At 34.4% G+C, this 25,727-nt stretch overlaps 1 long non-coding RNA gene and 1 pseudogene across 1 annotated transcript; both read left to right on the top strand.

The window, feature by feature from the left end:
* Positions 1 to 3,085: 3,085 nt before the first annotated feature.
* Positions 3,086 to 4,261, top strand: LOC138859045 (uncharacterized; annotated as a pseudogene).
* Positions 4,262 to 23,607: 19,346 nt separating this feature from the next.
* LOC138858936 (uncharacterized) lies at positions 23,608 to 25,705 on the top strand. Its single transcript, XR_011397971.1, has 2 exons — positions 23,608 to 25,431; positions 25,484 to 25,705. It is a non-coding gene; the product is annotated as an uncharacterized lncRNA (long non-coding RNA).
* Positions 25,706 to 25,727: the final 22 nt, after the last annotated feature.

The following is a 25,727-nucleotide window of genomic DNA, read 5'->3' as shown; positions in this document are numbered from 1 at the left end:
AATTCAAATAAATTATTTGCGTACAATAAATAATAATAGTGATGATATTTGTGATATATTCCAATTCAGTGTGAAAATGCGTTGTGGGATGCGAGGGCGGACAGCATACGTTCAACTTTCCTTGTATGGAGAAGGATAAAGACAGGTTAGTCCAAAAGTTTAAAACGTTAATGGTAAATTTTTTAAATTTAGATTTTGAAATTATTAATATTGTAAGGGTATCGTATCCACTAATATAGAAGATATTGTATTAATGCATGATATTATAAAATTTTTAAACGTATGTATTTAATTTTATTAAAATAATGATTGTATTACTTAGTGTAGAAATAATTTAAAAAAATTATAATATTTTTATTGTAAAAGTTTTACTATTGTAGCATAGTAGAAATAAATTGCTGCAATTAGATTTTTATTTTATCCGTTAATTAGAAAAGTATAGAACTAGTAGTAGAAATTTTCTGAATTTTCATTAAATTTATTTTGGTTGTAAGGCTTAGGACTTTTTTATTTATATTTTAATTAGATATTTGATTTGGCTGCAACGCTTGGGTGTAGGACATATTAAAAATAAATATTTGTTTGCGTGCGATCGACACTTCTCCATTCATATGAAGTTAGAAAAGAAATTTAAAAAAATGCGGTTCCGGACATACATTTGCCAAATGTGTCCGAACCCAGTTTTGAAGAAGTTTATAGTCCCAATTCAATAATCGAATTGGGTTATGAAGATTTTTTGCCAGTTATTGCGGAATCGCCCGATATCTCAAACAATTTAATGTTATTAGCATCTGTGGCAAAAGAAGCCCAGGAAGAAATAGGGTTATTTGATAGAATGCATTGTAAAGACATAGGAATCCAAACAAATTTAAATTTAGTATCAGGGGCGTTAGGTCAGGCTAGGGTTAGAAAGCAATAATGAGGTAGATGATGCTAAGGTAGATTTTTTAAAAGAAAATGCATTTGCATATTTTAGCGGCTACTTATATTTAAAAATATTTAAAACACACACTTGCTCCCAACCCTTACCCTACTTAGGAGACGAAATTTCTTTAGAATATCTCTTTACGCAGGAACGGCAAGTGGACAGGTGCAATTTGATTAAGCCGCCACAGGGATTTGTAGATTATTTGAAAGCAGTAGAAGCAATTTTTGTTAGAGAATTTGCTTCCACTTGTCACAGAATAGGTGTAGGGCAATTATTGTTCGACAAAATGAAGAATGTCAGCCCATATAAATGTTGCGATAATAGCAACAGTAATGCTATTCTAGCGTTATATATTAGGATACGTATATTTTTTTCACTTTAGTTTTTCAATAGGGACCTAAGTACTCCTCACTTTAGGGCAAAAATATTATGTGTTTCGCATATGTAGATTTTTGGGACAAAATAGCTTCAAAATTAATATATAGATATATAATTTTCGAGACCATTTCTTGTGTCCTATTTCTTCTTTGCCTTCTTTCTTTTTTTTTTACTAGTATATAAAACTGGGTTCTGGCAAATTTTGGCATTATATTTAATACTATTGTCTATATATGTAAATATTATACTAAGATATAGCTTTTAAGTATTTTAGTAATATTTAATTTTGTTTACTTATTTTTTTATATAAATGGGAAATGTTTGTGTTATTTTTATACAAATGTGATATTGTTTATGAAATGTTTTCTTTCTTTGTGTATATATAATATTTCATATAAGTTTATAATTTTTTGGTTTGTTTGTTTGTTAATACTTTATACAGATGTGATATTTTTTATGAATTGTTTTGTTTTTGTTATAGTTTTTTATGTTTGCATAGTATTATATATTATTTTTCAAAAGTAAATATGTATATAGTATATGGGTGATATAGGCCTACTGGGGAACCGAGCACCCAAAAATAATATCGGTAACGCGCTAATTGCATACCTCAATGGTAGTGTGGAAATTGCAAAATATCCAAAACGTATTTTTAAAATACCCAATCGTTTTTAAACGGTAGTGGCAACATTGGCAAATGTTATAAAAAATGTGGACTTTGACAGCGCTCTCTCGATTCAAAGAGTCTCGCATCTTTTCATCCTTGGCCATGGTAACTAACGCAGCTAATATATCTATTGTAACGGATTTCTCGATAAATCGTCTACCTATAACTCACTCTTGAGGTCGATCACTGCATTGTTAAATAACAGTCCCAATTTAATGGCTATACACTTGTCTTTACTTTTAATTCCAACAACTTAGCTTTTATTGCTCGTTATTCGAGCTTACAACTTCTTGCTTATGTCTCAATTGCTATTAACACGACAACACTCTAACTAGAACTGTGTTTGCTGCACAATTCGGCAGCCCTTATATAGTAACTCTTTAACAAAACATTGCTTCTAGAACCTTCTGGCAACAAGGAATTCGCTAACTAGTTGCTTCTGGCAATTTATAGCTGATTCGATTTTGCTCCATCATCCGTGTTCGTCACACTATGTTAAGTACCATGTTAAATATGGTAGCCCTCACCTTTTTATATGAGTTGTGTACAAACTTGCATGCATTTATTTCTAAAATATAATGTAGATACTTTACTGTAACAAATACAACAGAAAATAGTTTTCAATTTTATTAATTTTCGATGTTTGCAAATTTCGATGGAAAGTTCTCCAGCTCGATTTCAATATCACCATTTAAGTTTTTAAATTATACAATGTAAGTTACATACTAGTATTAAGTACTAAATTAATTAATTTAAAATATTATTGTTTAATTAGGGTACATGTATCTAATATGCGAATATTAACAATTAGTAAGTTAATTTAACTATTATTGTAAACTATAAAAGTTTAACAATCAATATTAACTATCTATGAATATGATTGTAAGAAGTAAAATTTAGATTTTAATGTTTATATGTATAAGCGCTAATATTTGATATCTAATCTAAAATATGAAAGTTTTGAATAAGTTTATAGTCCCAATTCAATAATCGAATTGGGTTATGAAGATTTTTTGCCAGTTATTGCGGAATCGCCCGATATCTCAAACAATTTAATGTTATTAGCATCTGTGGCAAAAGAAGCCCAGGAAGAAATAGGGTTATTTGATAGAATGCATTGTAAAGACATAGGAATCCAAACAAATTTAAATTTAGTATCAGGGGCGTTTAGGGAACAGAAATTGGTGGAGGAAAATTTTGAGTTAAAAAATAAACTAGAAAAAAAGGAAAGGGAAATTAGTTACCTCAAATTTCAATTACAAGATTTAGCTAGGAAATATATTATAAAAGATTACAAAATGAGTTAAAAGAGAAAGAGGAAGGTTTTGATGTAATAGGTCACTTTTGTAGTAATTTTCCTCCACAGATAAGCGCCATTGTACAAAATAATGTTAAAAATTTTAACCGAAACCATAACGGTCGTAGATACGACAATTATGTTAAAACACTGGCTTTAGGTGTGTACTTCCTTTCACCTTTAGCTTATAGACACCTTAAGCCAATCCTTAGGTTTCCGGATGAGAGAACTCTGGACGAGTTTGTTTCGGAATGGCCCCGTGATCCAGGATGTAATAGTAGCAGCATTAGGTGTTTAGAGTTGAGAAGCCAGGGCTTTAGTCAGGAACAAAAATTCGTGTCAATTTTGTGTGACGAAATGGCACTTAAGAGTCACATGCAATATTTGCCTAAATTTGACAAAATTGTAGGAGTTGAGGATTATGGCGATGAAAATCGCACAAGTAGAATAGGTAATAGTGCAATGACTCTGATGGTCCAAGGTATTGGTGGAGCGCCTTGGTCTCACCCCCTATCATATTTTATTGTCCATGGTTCCTGTAAAGGGGATGTAGCCAAAAAATATATTTTTGAGGCCATTACCCAGTTGCAAAACATAGGTCTTAATCCATGCCATTTTGTTTGTGATCAGGGATCTAATTTTCTAAATTTAGCTAGAGTCTTGGGTGTTTCAGAAGAACACCCATACTTTGAAGTAAATGGCAAGGATGTATTTTTTTTCAATGACTGCCCCCACCTTTTGAAAAATACAAGAAATTGTCTCGAAAATTCTAAAAATAAAGTAAATTTCAAGTCTCGTCCGATAAGTTGGTCCGATATAGTGCACTTTTATAAAAAAGATTCACAAAATCCTATTCGTTGTGCACCGAAACTTTCAGATGCACATATTTTTCCCAATAATTTTCAAAAAATGAGTGTCAAACTTGCAGGACAAGTCTTCAGTGACACAGTCGCTTCCGGAATGTTATCCATTTATAGTTCCGGTCGTTTAACTTGTCCTTCGCCTAGTTTTTTAATAGTAGCAATTTTGAAGCTATTTTGCCTAGCAAAAAAGTTTTTTCGGCAACGACCGAACAAATTCAGTTATAAGATGAGGCTATAAAACTTTTAAAGACAATTAGGGTTAGCGATGACACCGGGGCTGATATTACTTCCTCTTACTTCCTACCTTAAGGGTTGGATCCTTAATATAAATAGTTTACGCTAATTTAGTAACGAACGGAAACTTTGAACCTATTAACAATAACGAAAGTTTTTCCCCTAATACTTCGTATCAATTAATAGAAAGTGTGTGTAATGACCGTGTAACGCAGGACTTATCGTGGCAAGAGTTTCAAGGACTTCCACGACCTGAACATTTGTTCAACAGGCTAGGGTTAGAAAGCAATAATGAGGTAGATGATGCTAAGGTAGATTTTTTAAAAGAAAATGCATTTGCATATTTTAGCGGCTACTTATATTTAAAAATATTTAAAACACACACTTGCTCCCAACCCTTACCCTACTTAGGAGACGAAATTTCTTTAGAATATCTCTTTACGCAGGAACGGCAAGTGGACAGGTGCAATTTGATTAAGCCGCCACAGAGATTTGTAGATTATTTGAAAGCAGTAGAAGCAATTTTTGTTAGAGAATTTGCTTCCACTTGTCACAGAATAGGTGTAGGGCAATTATTGTTCGACAAAATGAAGAATGTCAGCCCATATAAATGTTGCGATAATAGCAACAGTAATGCTATTCTAGCGTTATATATTAGGATACGTATATTTTTTTCACTTTAGTTTTTCAATAGGGACCTAAGTACTCCTCACTTTAGGGCAAAAATATTATGTGTTTCGCATATGTAGATTTTTGGGACAAAATAGCTTCAAAATTAATATATAGATATATAATTTTCGAGACCATTTCTTGTGTCCTATTTCTTCTTTGCCTTCTTTCTTTTTTTTTTACTAGTATATAAAACTGGGTTCTGGCAAATTTTGGCATTATATTTAATACTATTGTCTATATATGTAAATATTATACTAAGATATAGCTTTTAAGTATTTTAGTAATATTTAATTTTGTTTACTTATTTTTTTATATAAATGGGAAATGTTTGTGTTATTTTTATACAAATGTGATATTGTTTATGAAATGTTTTCTTTCTTTGTGTATATATAATATTTCATATAAGTTTAAAATTTTTTGGTTTGTTTGTTTGTTAATACTTTATACAGATGTGATATTTTTTATGAATTGTTTTGTTTTTGTTATAGTTTTTTATGTTTGCATAGTATTATATATTATTTTTCAAAAGTAAATATGTATATAGTATATGGGTGATATAGGCCTACTGGGGAACCGAGCACCCAAAAATAATATCGGTAACGCGCTAATTGCATACCTCAATGGTAGTGTGGAAATTGCAAAATAGCCAAAACGTATTTTTAAAATACCCAATCGTTTTTAAACGGTAGTGGCAACATTGGCAAATGTTATAAAAAATGTGGACTTTGACAGCGCTCTCTCGATTCAAAGAGTCTCGCATCTTTTCATCCTTGGCCATGGTAACTAACGCAGCTAATATATCTATTGTAACGGATTTCTCGATAAATCGTCTACCTATAACTCACTCTTGAGGTCGATCACTGCATTGTTAAATAACAGTCCCAATTTAATGGCTATACACTTGTCTTTACTTTTAATTCCAACAACTTAGCTTTTATTGCTCGTTATTCGAGCTTACAACTTCTTGCTTATGTCTCAATTGCTATTAACACGACAACACTCTAACTAGAACTGTGTTTGCTGCACAATTCGGCAGCCCTTATATAGTAACTCTTTAACAAAACATTGCTTCTAGAACCTTCTGGCAACAAGGAATTCGCTAACTAGTTGCTTCTGGCAATTTATAGCTGACTCGATTTTGCTCCATCATCCGTGTTCGTCACACTATGTTAAGTACCATGTTAAATATGGTAGCCCTCACCTTTTTATATGAGTTGTGTACAAACTTGCATGCATTTATTTCTAAAATATAATGTAGATACTTTACTGTAACAAATACAACAGAAAATAGTTTTCAATTTTATTAATTTTCGATGTTTGCAAATTTCGATGGAAAGTTCTCCAGCTCGATTTCAATATCACCATTTAAGTTTTTAAATTATACAATGTAAGTTACATACTAGTATTAAGTACTAAATTAATTAATTAAAATATTATTGTTTAATTAGGGTACATGTATCTAATATGCGAATATTAACAATTAGTAAGTTAATTTAACTATTATTGTAAACTATAAAAGTTTAACAATCAATATTAACTATCTATGAACCATATATAAGGTTATTAACAAAACAATATTGATTATGTAGTATATATAAATGTTAGCCAAAAATATGATTGTAAGAAGTAAAATTTAGATTTTAATGTTTATATGTATAAGCGCTAATATTTGATATCTAATCTAAAATAATTACGAAAAATGTTTACAAATTTTTGTAAGAAAGAAGATTTAGTTTGTAATGTAGGTATATACATACATATATACATGTATATATAAATACTAACAATTTAAAGCTAAACTAAAATAATTACTAAAAGTTTGTAAAATATAAAGGAAAAATAGAACCATAATGTATAAACATGTAAATTTAAAAAAACAAAAATTAACTAAATAAAATTTAAATAAGAATTGCAATACATACACCCATAGCAGAGAATGTTAATGAATAGTGAAGGAGCAAATGTTAACTGAAATCTTTTTGAGTACTAATTTGTAATTCCACATGAGGGAACATCGAAAAATATAACTTCGAAAAAGAAAAATACACCACACAATATGCGAAATGCTATAAATAGACACAACGAATATTCCTATATGAAAAATCGTTGCGCATACGTATTTATATTTATGTTTTCAATTTCTATGATATGACAAATTTATAATTATGAAAAGCCTTCTGAATTAAAAATCTGTATTATCGGTAAAAACCCCAGAATTCATAATAAAATAAACATTTAATAGGCTAGTTTTCCAACTTATGTATGTGCGTTGAGTGAGTAATTGCTTATTGAACAAAAGATAACAATAAAACAGTGGCTAAGCGGCCGCGTTTCCACTTTTGTGGTGGCTGAGGTCGTAAGCGAGAAGGGGTTAAGCACAATCCGAATACGAGCCTATACGTTCGAATCCTAAAACTGAAATTTTATTTAATTTTTTTATTTTATTAATTGGAGTCTAAGCATATCATAATTCAATTTATTTAATAGCATATTTAACTTCCTGAGATAATTAACATATTTCAGGAAAATATGTTCATATGTTTGGGTTTATTGCATATTTCCTTATTATACGTATTTACACAAATGTGATAATCACACATACATTCTTAAATACATGTAGGCTGATGCTTGCTTCTTCTTGCCCCGCACAAGCAATGACTTTTGTCTACGCTTTTTGCTTTTTGCGAGTTGAACGATCGCAGTCAAGGAGGGATCGGGGCGCACTGCCACATAATTATTTCAGACATATATTTTATTTATCGAATTTAGTTTAAAAACGATTATAGGTATGAATTTATGTGTATTTATATATATATATATAATATATATTATATTACGAAAATAATTCATAAATGCATCAATATTTCAATACAAATTAAGCAATATATTAATAAATTATGGCCCTCACTTGACACGCCTATGTGCATGGTGGCAAGCCAACAAAATAACGGCGAGTTCGCGCGGACATTGTGTTGTTGAAAAAAACCAAATGACGACTTTGCCGACAAACATACATATGTATATACATACATACATACATATATGAGCTCGCATACATATTGACACCAAATTGTGTGAATCGTCGCGGAGTTGACAAAATTTGTTTGTACCGACAATTTCGGTCGGCTATGTTGTCTCGTTTGCCCTTTTTGCAGTGGTTTGCTATTGAAAGTTGACTTATGCTCTTTTGAAATATTGCGATTACCGATTGGGCTGCATTTTCATAGCGTCGTATTTAGATAAAATGGGCTAAATCGAAAAACTATGAAACAATGATAATAGGTAAACATGTAAAAGTACTATATGCAGTGTGCATAGAATATATAGAAGTAGTTAAAGATTTCTTATGAATGGCAATTTTATATAAATTTTTTAATTTAATGCCATATATAGTGCATAATATGCAAAAATATAAATATTATTTAAACTCGCTAATAGGTCATGTTGCCAATTCTCCTTTCTGAAGTGAACATCAGACAAATTCTTCAATTTCTGATTTTTAGCAAATGTTGTGAGGAAGCAGCTTGTGGGCAACATAAAAAATGCGAGGGGAATGGTAGGATCAGTTGTTAAATTGAAACTTCTTCAATTTTACTGAATACTTCAAATTCAAATTCAATTTCATTCATTCATTTTATTTAAAATTTCGCATATGCGTAGGAACTCTATATGAAAACCAAATGTGATTTACCAGGCGCACAGAAAAAATAGCGCGGCGCAGAGTTATGAACGAGCGCAATTTGCTTTGAAGCAGACGCACGTTCCTTATGAATGAATTTGTTGTCGTTGTAATATGAAATACTTAGAAAATATGCCGCGACTTCGCTTGAATTTTATTGGCCGATGATGGTGCGTCTACGTTTTTTTGTCACTTGAGCGAATGTTTGATTTTTTGCGAAAGACATATTGAGGGACATACATATGTACATATGTGTACATATATGCAAATATATTTGGACATGCGAATGAAGGAAGGCAATTTCAAGAATATTCACATATAGCTATATGAACATTTGAAGCAAGTAAACAGCAATAGCTGTTTGAGTTCACAGATTAGACAACGCAGCATGAATATTGTCTGTGGTGCTGCTTGTTTAGCAGACTTCTTTATTGCAACGTGAAATATTTTGCCCAAGTTCAAATCCTATCATATTTTTATACAGTCTTTTTTTATTTTTATAACCCTTTTTTATCAAATGATATTTTAATTCAATTTTCATATTATTTCCCTCATTATTTATATTTTCTTGTCGGAAGTCAATTACTTTCGTTTTTATTATTTCAATTTTTGTTTATGCGCATATCAAAGAACATCTGTGCATATGGATGTGTATACATTTTGCTTATAGGGTGGTGTAGTTCGTTTCGTACCCTGATAGTTGTGGTGAAATTTTATTTTCGAACTTGCGCGTTTTCGATGTTCCTTCATCGTAATTAACATTTTAGAACAGCTAACATTTGCTCCTTCTCTATTCATCAACATTCTCTGCCCATAGGCATCAGTCTGGCTACTGTGCATATAAACGCATATTCCGTTAATTAACTTTAATTTTGCAGAGTCGAAGAGAATGTTGCCAGGGTGGATTGCCAATATTACAATACATATTTAGTAAACAGCAATAAAAGCTAAAAACGTCAACACTATTTTTTAAAACAAGTGGATTATTGAAGAGTAAATTTTTGTTTTCATATTACCTTAGTCAATGTATAAAAATGCACCTCTTTATATCTCTCCAGTTATCAGGGCAGTTTTATTAGTAACATGAAAAATTGTATATGTAACTTTATTAGTTTTTTTCCGTTATTGTTCATGTTTTGCTTTATAAATAAATCTCAAGTTTATTTTATATTAATTACATGTGCAAGGCCAAGTCTTAATTTAAACCAGCGAAAACTAAATAGACTTGGAATGAAAGAACTATCGAAGCTATCGAGTGGTTCGACTATCGATAGCTTGGCAGATTTATCTCATCATTTCATCCTTGACCCCATTACAAGAATGAATATTTCATTAGCGCAATTGCCTTCTAATGGCAATATATTTGAAAGCTCGTTAGGAACGGATATTGCCTGTGGAGATTCGGCGTTAGGCGACGGCTACACGTTCAACATTTTTTGACGGTGATCCCGTATCGTGATATTTAGTGAACGTTGACAGTTTTGTGTTTCTCTCTACAAAATAAATTGAAGCTGCCAGATAACGGCGAAATCTACATATTCACCGGCAAAGGATGAAATAGGGGACACAATTTATTTTCGGTCCGAAATTGTTAGAAAAACAGAATATGCCAAGTGAGTGGCCTGCTCGAGAGCAACTGAACACAATTACCCTTAGCTGCACCAGACCATTCAGCTCCTTCAAAGGTTGTTTGAAGCGATGGAACATAGTGGAGCACCTCAGGTATGGGAACACTAGCAACACAGGGCATACTTTAGAATTACTTTAGGGTAGTGTTGATGGTGGACTGACAAATTCGAAGAAATAAGAGAGAGACGCGATCGCTTAGAAACGCCACAACGACACATACAATCTGTCAATAACGTACAATTTGGAAACGCTGAAAAACGGAGAAACGTATACACGCATGTTTATAACAGTTCAATCGTTTTGTAATTATTAAACATTTAATTTTATCACTGGGATGGTATGAGATGACTTTATAGGAATCGCGTTAACTTCCCACTATTAGGTGAAACCCCATATCTTGGGATCTGCTTAACCGATTTCAACCTAATTCGGTGCATAACGTTCTTTTCATATTTCTATGTCATAGTGCGAAAATTGGCAAAATCGGACTACAACCACGTCTATTTCCCATATAACACCATTTTCAATTCCATCTGATTCTTTCACTTTCCACTATGCATATCAAGCAACAATGATTATATCGGGGTAAAACTTTGCGTGAATAATACGTTTAAAGTATGCCACCTTGACACCTTAAATTGTCTAAATCGAACCAAAACAGTTCAAGCCCCTAAGAACTGAATATGTGGACCCAGTGCCTATAGTTGACCTTCTACCGAAAATATCAGTCAATCCACAAAGAAATCTCAAACGAGTATACCATTTGACTTTGCGAGAGTATAAAATGTTTGGTTACATCTATACTTAGCCCTTCCTTACTTGTTACTAATTAAACTTTAAATTTTTTCGAATTCGCAATTATTCAAATAACTTTTGGCCGCTGTTGCCAAGGAATGGAAGTTGGAATATTCGAGTTAACGGTTTACAAGGTAGTATACGGACTAATAGTTGAAAATTTTGCGGTACCAATCTTACTAAGAATAAAGCTATATTCAGGGAAAAAAGTTTACTTTAATGAAATATATAAATGTGTGTAACGATTTGAAAACCGAGTATAGATTCTGTTTTCTGCTAAAAATAACAAGTTGATCGGTGGCCAATTAGTCATGAAGCCGCCATCCAGGAAACAGTATGAATTGACCAGACAAACGTTAACATAAGACCGTTCGCAACTGTCAAATAATGCTTAAGCGATCATGATAACTCTTATCAGAGAACTGAAACGAGTAATACATTTTAGTTCATACTCGAGTACTGATCCGTTACTATATCTGAACATATAGTCATTTACAAGTGACAGACAGCATGTGTCAAAAACACATGGACACAGTTCATTAGCCAGCTACACGGCTTCACGGCAGCAGGCTTGCAATTGTTGCTGTAGCTAATTTAAAACCAGTTATAATTTTCCCAACGACAATGGGCAGCTGTAGTATTGCCATTAATATGTGAAATGTAAAATTATTCAAAGCTCTAAGTCTAACTTGATATATCATTTGTAATAACAATTGATAATTTAAAACAATGAATCGACCTATTTACATATATTTGGACAAAAAATTTCACTTTGAACAAAACATTTAAACTTTCATTGAAGTGAAAGCTTTTAGTACTGCACCATCGAAATTGTGTACATCAACTGTTGGATATGTCGCTGCCGTCTTTAAAATGTTGAAGAAGTGGCTGTATACGAATCTAACCGATCGTCTTCAATCAGCCACAATAAACAAGTTTAAATGGCCAGCGATCAGCATATATATGATTTCCTTATGAACAGGGATAGGCAAAACCTTAGCATGTGCTAAAAGAGCGTAAGTGATCGTATACGGATTGTTACTAATACGCACAAAGGAAAAGCGTTCTTTTGCGTTGCAAGAGAGCAATCAATCAGCCCAATTTTCGCGAATATCCTACCGTACGGTCTGTAGACTACTTTGTACATACCACCAATGCACTTTGTACATACTTGGAATTGTTGATGTGGCCACTGTACAGAGGGTATTGGGTTTTTTTCGGTTTTAAAGTTCTATCAGTCCATAGTGCCGCTCACTATGGCTAGAAGGACCATGAATAATCTCTTCAATTACACACTCACCTTTTTAGCACTTTTATCACTTTAAACCAAGAGGACACAAAATACAAAATTGATTATACCGGCAGTATCCTTGTTTTATTAAAAATTATATAAAAGGCTAAAAATTGTAATTAATACTCGGTCGAAAAGTCTTTGCGGTCAGCGTGGTCTTGACGGCTCGAATCATCCGAACGAAAAAGGCGCCTCTGGTTCTGTGGTAGTCCGTTTTAAGTGTTGGGTTGTGTAGAGTTGTGGTGTTTTTTTTTTTTTTGTGTTCGAAGGGGAATCTTCCAAGGTAGATGTAATGTGTATGTGTGAGTGGTCTGCGTGGTGCGATGTCTGCAGGGGTGGTGTGTGTTTGTGGGTGTTAGTAGGTGGAGTCTTCTTGTAGATTGTGTTGATGTGATGTATTGGCGCTCAGTGGCGTGGATGGAGGGGAATGCGTAACTCACCTAGCCAGATTCAAAATGCTTTTATAAAGAAGATAAGTTTTTGTTTTTTCCCAAGAATTGATTAAATGTAATGGCAGAAGACGGAGGAAAACTCTCAATGCGCCTCCCAAGCGGGAAATCGAGTGATATTTTTGACAGTGGTGATTCCAAGGTAGGTTGTCTTATTTTATCCTTTACGGTTTTTAAAGACCAATTACTTACATTGACTTACCTCCTTGCTTTACACCAGTATGTAGGGAAGAAGTTTCGTCTGTCGGCGTTCGAATGGTTGGTGATACTGAAACGCAATAGCTAACCCTGACGAAATAGTGGGTTCTCTGGATGAACTACTTATTCATTTACTTTGTGTATTTTTAGGTGTTTTTAGTTGACGCTCAACAGTTTTCCTTTTACATTGAGTGTGCGGCGCAGAGAAGGCTAAGAATATACTGTGTCGTTTGGAGCACACCGCAAGGTGGTGGTGAGGTAATGGCCAACTCTGCTTTTTATACGCAGAAAACTGCCATCTCGGAAGGTCAAGAATACGTTAATGTCTACTATGAGGTGAAAATCAAAAATACGTCAATGTATACTATGAGATGCCCGATTTTAATCTACAATATCACACATTTTGCCATGGTTGCTGCGTATCGAATTAAAATATTACAAGTGTTGGGCATTGAGGCTGTACGTAAATGGGCTGAGAAAGAAATGAATGATGTGCTGAAGTTCTACGGCTTGTACGTAAACTATCGTCCCGTGGCCTTGTGTGAGGAAATGATAGCTTACTGAATACAAGTAATTAAATTATACAAGTATAACTTTTCTAGATGTTATATACATTTAATTGAGGCCATATATCGGCATTATAATATTGTACATATACATAAGTATCAATAATTTAATCATAACTGGCCAATATTGTATATTTCTATGTTAAATATGTTTATATACTTTAATCATTGGAATTTTTTTAAAAATTGTTTCTTCTGGTTTATTATAGCACAAAATTCAAAAAGGTAGCTTTCTTTATATTAATCTAAAATATTTTGTTTGGTTTGAAAATGTCACCAGCTGAGAATTTAACATTTTGTTTGGTTACCTTGACATCGGCAACCCATGTCAATCATTTCTATAGTTACCAAAACAATGTTTAGGTAACCAAACAAAATGTTACTGGAGGTAAACAATGTTAAAATTTCAGCAAAATTTTTGACGTTTCTTAACATGTAGCCAAGGAAACTACCGTAGCTAATAAATCTAACCTTTTTATATGAGTTGTGTACAAACTTCCATGCCTTTATTTCTAAAATATAATGTAGATATTTTACTGTATCAAATAAAGAAGAAAATAATTTTTAATTGTTTTTATTTATTTTAGATATTTGCAAATTTTGATGGAAATTTCTTAAGCTCGATTTCAATATCACTATTTTAGTTTTTAAATAATAAAATTTAAGTTAAATATTAGTATTAAGTACTAAATTAATTAATTTAAAATATTATTCTTTAATTAGGGTACATGTATGTATCTAATGTTCGAATATTAACAATTAGTAACTTATTTTAACTATTATTGGCTAAATGACCACTCACTCCCCCCTCACCGTAAGACACTGTCACACTACACCAATTCACATCCACATCACCACACCTACTTACCATACATTCCATACCTACATACCATACATTCCACATCACTACACCATGCACCAACACGCACACAAACACAACTTAACACCGATCACACCACTATGAAGACATCAGCAGATATATAAGGGACTAAAAGAAGGATCCCGTCCGCTTTTTAGCATTTCGATTCGCTAGCGATCAGTTCTCCGAGCACCCGCCTAAATCGACTCTCTTTCTTTTTTAATAATTATTTGCTAACGGTGAGTGAAGGTAAAATTAACTTAATAAGTATTTAAATATGGTCCTTCGAGCCCTAGTGGACGGCACTATGGGTAGTTAAACATAAACGAAAAAAAATATATATATATTAAAATAACGTGAACAAGATTGTAACGTGAACAATAAATAATGTGAAAAAAAAATTTTTTTAACAAACAGTTAAAAAAAAAAAAAAAGGAGCAGTGACAAAAGTGCGGTGCCAAAACGTGAACAACAAAAAACAAAATATATATATATTGTACGTTCATAAAGTGAACAAAACGCAAAGTGCAGTGGGACAGTGAAAACAAAAGGATATCTACAGAGACGAACAATTGCAGTGCAGTGTTTAAAAAAAAGCAAAAAAAAATAAATGGAAAAACAAAAAACATCCAAAGTGCGGTGAAGTGTATTAAACACATATATACAGAAAGCTATACATATACATATATACACGGTGTTTTCCTTGAGAAAAAATAAAAACCCTTATGTGCATACTGACAACAAAAAATAAGTGGCTAAAAAGTGGTGTTACAAAAACAAAGAAAAAAAAGAGATAAAAGCTTAAATTACATTTAAATAACAACAATAAAAACAAAACGGGAGCGAAAATAATCCCAAAATCAAACCGGGCGAGATCCTCACAACAAATTTAATATAATATACAAATATACATTCGGGCGCGGAGTAACAAAAAACACCACAAAAAGCAACACCTAGCACGCAAAATCAGAAACAACAGAGGACAAAGGAATTGGAAAGAAACACAGAAGAACACACAGACGTACATGCACGTAACTATTGTATACAAGTATACACGCAATACATATATTCCCCAAAAGCCCTTGGAGGAAATCAAAGTGAGTCCATTCGATTCCCTTTTCTTATATTTATGCACATACATATATATTTATTGCGAATTGCAGTTTACATTTGTACAAAAAACTGTAATAAAATACCAAAAAAACCGTTCAATATCTTGGTAACGGTTGGAAATTTGGTATAACTTACCGGTTTTAATTGCGGGTTCAAATAACGAAAAACCGTTTATTGTATTATATATGTACATTCATACACAAACATATATACGACAGATATATATATGTATATAATATATAATAATTGACTACCTGCTTACCTTCGTGTATTAAAACACAATATACACAAAAAAAAAAAACAAATTTAAGTATTTCAATACTTACAAATTTTTCCGGCAAAACCCCTTACGCTTAATTACGCAGTAAGCAGGATTGCGAAAAATATGTGAGCAAAGGAAAAGTCAAACTTAAAGCATAAAAGGCAAAATAAATATACATACATATATACAATAAACGAAGTTAAACGAAAAAAAAGGAAAATAAAAAAAAAAATATATATATATATATACGTACCAAAAGGAGTACTTCATTTACTTCTAACGTATATATAACAATTATATATATAAAATTATATACAGTGCATAGTTACGTATACATACATATGTATTCTAAATATTAAATATTAAACATTAATATCGTATACAACATATCATATTTTACATACATATGTATATATCTTATACATCATTTATACATACAATAAAAACCTTACATACGTACATACAGTGCTTATTGAAAATTGTGACATTACCTGCTATTGCCAATTTCTCTCTCGCGCTCTTTTACGACTATACATAATTCGCTTTTTTACATTACTTACAGTATAAAATACGCTTATACTTATATACCCTATATATGTACATATGGTAAATACGGTTCGGTAAAAAAAACGCGGATTATTTAATAAAAATCATACTATTTTATATAAATAATACAAAATTTTGAACAATATACATACATATTGGTTCAAACTAAATTTATATTTATATTCAAAGTCCACTTTGGCATATATCCCGCAATACCCCTTGCAGCAAGCAAGCAGGATTGCGTACAAAATTTTTCAGCACAAATAATTCGTGCTTACTAGTACATAGGTACAAAGTGCATTGATCTCTTCAACGAGCTCTCGATTGCACAAGTACATATATACATAACTACAAGTCCACGCATTAGGGTATACCTACATACCCCTAAATAAGGACATCAAAAAATAAAAAATTAAATAGATAAACAATTTATTCAATAAATTGTTAAATTAAATTAAAAATAAATACGAACCGGTGTTTATAACAACTGAATCCGGGTATTTCAGTTATTTATTTCAAATTAAGAACGCTAATTAACAAAAAAAAAAAATTTTTACGGTTGTACATATACCTATACGAAAATCAATCTTAATTTTGTTCAAAGTGGAAAACTCTATTCACTAAAAAGAGCTTTCCTTCACACATTTCTATATACGAAGAAATTTCCTGAATTATCCATCAGTCGACACTGAGGAATTTTGAGTTTATTTCATACAATTTTAAATTAGCTCAGACTCAAAAGAATCAAAAACATCTCAATTGCTAAAAGTACCTAAAATGATTTCTGACGAAAAGAGTCCATGTACACCTACAGAAGCTACACGCTCAAAGCAAGGTGCTACAAAACAAAAACGGGTGAAAGATATTTCATACACCAAATTTATCTCGGAAAGTGACAGTTTAATAAGATACTGCACTAGATTCTCATCTTCGCCGATTCAGGACAATTCGGAATCGGTATAAGAAATCAAAAAGGAAAATCTTGATAATTTCTGGACACGTCTCCAAGCTGCATATGACGCAATAGTAGAATCTGACGACTCAGATCTACCTGAAAATTTTAAATCCTCGGCTTACGCCAAGTACGAAAACTGCTAAGACCAGTTTGAAGAAACAAAAGCAATGATTTCGGATCAATTAAAATTAATTAAAGCCATAGCACCTGCTCCACATCCGAGAGTAGAGCTGCCACAAATTCAATGTCAAGAGTCAAATTCAGGCATCCATCTCAAGGTGCCCACATGTGATACCGAAGTCTTTCATGGTGGTTATGAACAATGGCCGTCCTTCCGGGACATGTTTACAGCCGTTTACATAAACCACCCAAAATTAACAAATGCACAAAAATTGTATCACCTCCGATACAAAACAAAAGGTCAAGCAGGCGTCATAGTCAAACAGCTCGCACTAAATGACGATAATTTCAATCTGGCTTGGGAAGCTCTAAAAGCGAGATACGAAAATGAAAGAATATTGGTCGATAAACAAGTAACGATACTAATGAACTTGCCTAAAATTCAGAAAGAAACAAGTGATGAATTTATTAGACTACAATCCACTGTTTCTAAGTGTTTGTCGGTTTTATCGACACAAAATATTCCCACAGACAGCTGGGACCCTATTCTGGTAAATATATGCACCGCGGCATCACCAGAAAAATCGTTACTTTTGTGGGAGCAATCGCTCTCATCTCGGAAAAAATGCCCAACGTGGCAGCAAATGAAAGAATATCTAACTACCCAATATGAAATAGCTGAAAGGGTAGACAAAAAACTAGTTAGAACTAAAAACGTTCAAAACGACCTCAATAGAAGCTTTAATAGACCCCAAACCAGTAGCAATAACTATTTAAATAGAAGTTTTTTTAAAAATCAATCGTTTACATCCGAACAGTATAAACAAACGTCATGCGAACTGTGTACAGGAGGGCATAAACTTAAATCTTGCGATAAATTCAAAAAATTAAATATTGTCGATAGGAACAATTTTGTGAGAACAAAAAGACTTTGTACAAATTGCCTATCACATGCACATACACTTAAAGAGTGCGAAAGCAAATTTAATTGCGTTTATTGTCATAAACGACATCATTCAATGCTGCATTACAGCACATTTTCCAGCTCAGCCCCAAACAGCGCAAATATGAAAAGAGCCACAGGTTTAGTTGCAACAGCAAATCCCGAAGTGCGAAATCCCGAAAATTGCCAAGAAGCACCATGCTGCTCAAAGGCATTAAAAACCCAAACGCTACACAGCGAAAATCAAAGTAGAGTACTACTACCCAGAGCAGTCGTCTCCATCGAACACCGAGGAGAGCTGTTTAAACTTAGAGCCTTAATAGACCAAGGATCCCAACGATCTTTCATAGCGTCTAGGGCACAAAATAGGCTACAACTGCCAACAAAACAAGCCAACTTTAAAATCACGGGAATGGGCGGAAGAGTAGTCCAAAACTCAAATAAAATCTGCCCCATTACCCCAATTTCCCCCCAAGCGGATAAGCACATACAAGCAGAAGCTATAGTCTTACCGCAACTTACAAATATGCTTCCAAGCTATCACATAAATAGCAAGCATTGGCAAAAGGTTTCACACCTAAAGTTAGCAGATCCCAACTGCAACACTCCCGCTCAAATAGACCTTCTATTAGGCAGCGATCTCATACCACAGATAATACTCGAAGGTATTGAGAAAATTTCAAATACACTTCTGGCACAAAACACTATTTTTGGGTGGATCCTAAGTGAACTAGTTTCGGAACCAGTTACCACCATGACCACTCAGGTTGAGGAAATCTCAAACGAATACCTCAATTCACAATTAAAGAAATTTTGGGAGTTAGAAGAGCTCCCCCCATATCAATCACAACCCCTGAAGATCAGTATTGTGAAGACTTTTACAAAGCCACAACTACTAGATCAGATAATGGTTGGTACGTCGTACGACTACCACTAAAAAAACAATTTCCCAACAACATCGCCTTAGGTCACTCTCGCACCTCTGCAATACAGCAGTTTCAAAGTATGGAAAAAAACAAATAATCATCAACGGCAAATACCACTCATTTTACTTGCCGCATCATGCAGGGGTAAAGCCAGACAAAAAAACAACTAAAGTAAGAGTTGTTTTTAATGCTTTAAGATCTACTAGCTCAGGGAATTCCCTAAATGATATTCTATTTACGGGACCCACGCTCCAACCAGATTTAATGCTACTCATTTTAAATTGGCGTACATAAAGACGATCAAGATTTTCAGCGAATTATTATATTGGCAGAAAACCCAAAGTCAAAATTTCCTATGGCAACCAAAGTGTTAAAAACACAAACATATGTAGACGATATCTTGTCTGGAAGTCACAGTCACAAGCATACGAGTCCCTCTCACAAGTGGTAAAAGCCCTCAAAACCGCAGGGTTTCCGTTGAAAAAGATAACGGCGAACCACCCTAATATTTTAAAAAATATACCACATGAAAATTTGTTAGATACTAATTTCCTTAAATTCGAGAAGGAAAGTACAACAAAAACTCTGGGGATCCATTGGAATGCGATATCTGACCAGTTTTCATACACTACAGAGTCAATATCTGCGTTATCCGCCATAACAAAGCGACAAATTCTATCCTCTGTGGCGAAACTTTTCGACCCCGCAGGATGGCTTTCGCCAGTTATGATACAAGCCCAAAATCCTAATACAAGAATTATGGCTAGATGGAACCGACTGAGACGAACAAGTAAAACCACTTCGTTTAGAAAGGTGGTCCCAGTTTGCGAACAATCTAAACGATATCTCACAGATACAAATCCCACGATGGGTAAATTATGCCCCAGAGCACAAAGTCGAACTACACGGCTTCTGTGACGCTTCTGAAAAGGCATATTGCGCAACTATATATGTTCGCACACAAAATGGCACTGTGACCACATGCCACTTGCTAGTAGCAAAAGCAAAAGTGGCTCCTTTAAAAACAATAAGTCTGCCACGACTTGAACTGTGTGGAGTGCTACCAGAACTAGCCAAACTAGTATCCATGGTGCGAATGCATTTAAACATGGCACAATATAAATTATATCTATGGTCCGATTCCGAAATTGTACTAGCCTGGTTAGAAAAACTACCACATGCATGGAAGACGTATATTTCCAACCGAACGTCTCAAATACTTGGCCTAGTAGGATCAGCCACTTGGCGACATGTAGCCAGTGCTGACAATCCTGCTGATCTAGGTACAAGAGGATGCAAACCCCTGCATCTTGCCACCACCACCCTCTGGTGGAATGGCCCCCGATGGTTAACAGAATCTCCCGATTCTTGGCCACAATCGCCCATGCGCAATATAATTGCCCCAGAAAGTCGAAAAATCGACCCTTTTCACACAACAGTGGATGATACTGACATCCTTGAACGATTTTCATCGTTCCCCCGAGCACTCAGAGTAATCGCTTACATGCTCAAGTTCATAGAACGACTCGAAATTAAAATTAAGGGAGTAACTTCATTACACTCTCAAGGCGATACAGTGACGCACCTAGACTTACAAAAAGCAAAGGTCTCTCTTATCGCATCTACGCAAGCGCGCTACTTCCGCCGCGATACATCACTTTTGCGAGAATCAAAACCTATTGACAAGAGAAGTCCCCTCTTAGTTCTAAACCCATTCCTCGACACGAAAGGTCTTCTTCGTGTGAATGGTCGGCTTGCCAATTCAAGCTTAACGTATAACGAACGCCATCCCATAATTGTTCCAGAGAAGTCTCGACTTGCCACACTACTCATCAATTATATCCACATATTAATGCTTCATGCTGAACATCGCCTCATGCAACATATGGTCCGCCAGGAATTTTACATTCCTCGACCTAAGCCCCAAATAAAGAAGTGCATTTTCTTGTGCAAAATCTGTACCATGCACAAGCGAAAGATGAGAACACAGATTATGGCAGCACTTCCCCCGGAACGCTGCAACTTCGCTCTGCCTTTCTCCATCACAGGTGTCGACTTTGCTGGGCCTTTTCAAATAAAGGCGTCCATGTTAAGGTCTCCCACTCTGATGAAAGGCTATGTGGCTGTTTTTGTCTGTTTTACGACAAAAGCAGTGCACCTTGAGCTTTGTACTAATCTGACGAAGGAGGCTTTTCTTGCGGCATTTGCTCGCTTCGTCGGTCGACGCGGCTTTCCATCGAAGATCATGAGCGATAATGGTAAAACATTTATCGGCGCTCAAAGAGCCACCGAAAAACAATTTGTGGACTTTATCAAACAAGTCTCACCTGAGATTGTACAAAAGTACGCGCACCAAGGCATTAATTGGCAATTCATCCCTCCAAGCGCTCCTCATATGGGTGGTTTATGGGAATCAGCTGTAAAAAGCTTCAAATCCCACTTCAAAAAAGTAGCTGGAAATTACAAATTCAATTACGAAGAATTCACGATATTATTAATTCTAATTGAAGCCGTTCTCAATTCACGGCCTCTTACAATCCTTTCGCAAGATCCCTCCGATTTCACAGCCTTAACTCCAGGGCACTTTCTCAAAGGAACACCCATTCTGGCCATACCTGAGCCAGGCGTGGAGTCGCTATCCTTATTAAATCGCTGGGAAAGAATTAAAATTCTCCATCACGATTTCAGCCGTCGATGGAAAGAAGAATATATAAAGGATCTCCATAAACGATACCGTTGGAAGACTCCTGAACAAGCACCAAAGCTTGGAGATTGTGTCATCATCCATGACAAAAGCTACATTACGGCTCCGACGGTCACATACGAGGGGTTGATCTTCGTACACAAAGCGGAATGCTAACCAGACCGCTCGTGAAGCTATGCTTTCTCGCTTCATTTCAAATGAAGTACGGACCGATGACTCCACCAGACTTAAAACCACACCACATTATCAACTGTTGCAAACTTTGTTCTTCCGTATATCTTTTCATGATAAAATTGTAAACTTTACTGAATACAATGAAAAAAAATTATAGATCATGACATATTGAAATGGCCAAAACGATACTTAGAAATCGTATCATCTCTATTGGAAAATTCGATATCAACATGTTAAAGGCCGTTTTCTCAATGCACGGTTGATATTAATCTTAACCGCTGTTAACTTAACTAAATGATAGTTTTAACTGACAGAACCGTTTTCACCAAGTTGTGTTTAGCTTACCTACAGATAGTTTGACTATTGTGAGTGTGTGTGAATGCGTGGGAAAAACAGTTCAGAAAATTTGCATTGTGAACATACAAAAACTGTGTTAACGCCATGAGTTATGTATGTGAATGTTCACACAAGGACTCGTTTTGTCGCCCAAACCGTAGACAAGGAACCGATCAGAAAAGACGAGACACAGTGCCGCTCGTTCTCGGGTGGCACGCTCTTTCTTTTCCAGTAATAGCTCGCTGCTACACAAAGCATTCTATTTCATTTTCAAATTCTTTTCATGGCTGCAACAGCTCGGTTTTAAAAAGTTATTAACACTATGTTGGAAAATTTAAATATTATTACTACTTTTGTTTAATAAGCGACAAGAGAATGACAGCTGTCATTTCTTGTGCTGGTTGGGAACTTACTAAAACACTCTAACCAAAACTCAAGTGACAGACAGTTGCTAACCAGATGCTTAAATGAGCGAAGTTTCCCCCTTAATTTACACACCACCTACTTTGAAAAAAACTGGCGCACCCTAAAGCAACCCACCACACCTGGGAACACTACTCACAATCACACCATACACGGATATCACGACACATGGCCATATTACATTTTTTATAAGGACACACTTATGTTACTTCTCCGATTTTGAAGAAATAAAAGAAACAAGAAAGAAATATGTAAGAGCACAAGAGCACATCATTGCAGAAACAGAAATATCAGCGAAGTGTAAGTGTGAATATGTACGAGTAACATTACAGCTACACAACAAATATTATGTGTATGGTCAATATGTGACATTACAGCTACGCTTCAAAATGCTTTGCTATACTTCGTTCCACCAAAATTAACATGATTTTGGTGTAGAATATTTTGCAGCCATTGCGAATTTTTTTCGTAAATTTTCTACTTTTTCATTACTTTTTGTACATTTTTGTTATCTCTATCAAATTTCTTCACCTCAAACATACGCGTCTACCTTACATGGAGTAAGTTACTTGTCATTAAAATCATCTCACAGTGGGCCCACAAAACGTTCCACGGTATTGCAATGAGTGTAGATTCACGAGGCAACTCGAGCTCATCTTCTGTTATAGTACGAAGTGCAGTATTTTGACTGGAAGAGAGTCTGGTTTATTGCTAAAGACCAATAACTTCAAATAACTTCACAAGAAGTAGTCTAATGGTGTTAAATCACAACTTCTTGGAGGCCATTTAATGTCACAATTTCTTGAAATTATGGAATCTAAAACGTAGCTCTATCTTGTTGGAAGCAGATGTCGTCAAGATCAACTTCAAATTGCGGCAATAAAAAGTTGGTTATCATTGATCTATACTGCCCTCCACTGACAGTAACTGTGTCACAAGCTTCATTTCAAATGAAATACGGACCGATGACTCCACCAGACTTAAAACCACACCACATTATCAACTGTTGCAAACTTTGTTCTTCCGTATATCTTTTCATGATAAAATTGTAAACATTACTGAATACAATGTAAAAAAATTATAGATCATGACATATTGAAATGGCCAAAACGATACTTAGAAATCGTATCATCTCTATTGGAAAATTCGATATCAACATGTTAAAGGCCGTTTTCTCAATGCACGGTTGATATTAATCTTAACCGCTGTTAACTTAACTAAATGATAGTTTTAACTGACAGAACCGTTTTCACCAAGTTGTGTTTAGCTTACCTACAGATAGTTTGACTATTGTGAGTGTGTGTGAATGCGTGGGAAAAACAGTTCAGAAAATGTATGCATTGTGAACATACAAAAACTGTGTTAACGCCATGAGTTATGTATGTGAATGTTCACACAAGGGCTCGTTTTGTCGCCCAAACCGTAGACAAGGAACCGATCAGAAAAGATGAAGACACAGTGCCGCTCGTTCTCGGGTGGCACGCTCTTTCTTTTCCAGTAATAGCTCGCTGCTACACAAAGCATTCTATTTCATTTTCAAATTCTTTTCATGGCTGCAACAGCTCGGTTTTAAAAAGTTATTAACACTATGTTGGAAAATTTAAATATTATTACTACTTTTGTTTAATAAGCGACAAGAGAATGACAGCTGTCATTTCTTGTGCTGGTTGGGAACTTACCAAAACACTCTAACCAAAACTCAAGTGACAGACAGTTGCTAACCAGATGCTTAAATGAGCGAAGTTTCCCCCTTAATTTACACACCACCTACTTTGAAAAAAACTGGCGCACCCTAAAGCAACCCACCACACCTGGGAACACTACTCACAATCACACCATACACGGATATCACCACACATGGCCATATTACATACACGGATATCAACATCCTAGGCGCTAACTCGACAGCTACGCGCAACATCAATTCGTTTTATAAAGTTCTGTTTGGATCATGAACTTTGTTGCGCTATGTAAATCCAGCGATCGTTTCCGTTTCAAATTGTATTTACATATATATATTTTCGAATTTAATTATACAAAATAAATGCCAAATTCAATTTCCACAATAAACTAAAGTTAACATTCGAATTACATGCGCATTTTTATTTTAAGCCATCGTGTGGGTGCTACCTAATAAAGTTAACATAAAGTGCTGTGTTCTTAGCAATATATTGGGCTCAAATATAAACATAGTCCTTTGAGCATTACCGAAAGGCACCTCGGAAAATACACATGATAGAAGTGAATACTTTTTATCGGTTCATTGAGAGTGAGAGTGAGAAAAAGAGTTATATTGTACATATTACAGGGATAATCGAAATAATAATATTTGTTACACAAATTTAATATTTATTTTATTTCCTGAATTTGTACATTATATTCTGTCGGAGCAGGTATAGCTATAGCGAATATTATGCCTTTATGGTAACTGAAGTATGAAACATATGTTCATGATTCTAAATAGCGCAATTTCTAGTGAATAGAGTTCGTTCTTCCTGATTTAGTCGCGGCAACTTTCCGGTCGTTATTCATATCTATACCGAGTTTTTCACGAAGAAAGTGAAGTAGTGGCAAGGACGCAATATCCGCAAAATTTATATTAAAGTGACTACCGAGAGTTCATGGTATGTGATCATCACCCCTGCTAAAAAGAGTAGCACCGCCATGAGTGTATATAACCAACGAACTCTGTATGCAATACCTGATATCCTCAAGTTTTT

The sequence above is a fragment of the Bactrocera oleae genome, chromosome 2 (genome assembly GCF_042242935.1).
Source record: "Bactrocera oleae isolate idBacOlea1 chromosome 2, idBacOlea1, whole genome shotgun sequence".
Lineage (NCBI taxonomy): Eukaryota > Metazoa > Arthropoda > Insecta > Diptera > Tephritidae > Bactrocera > Bactrocera oleae.
This window is presented reverse-complemented; position numbering and strand designations above follow the sequence as displayed.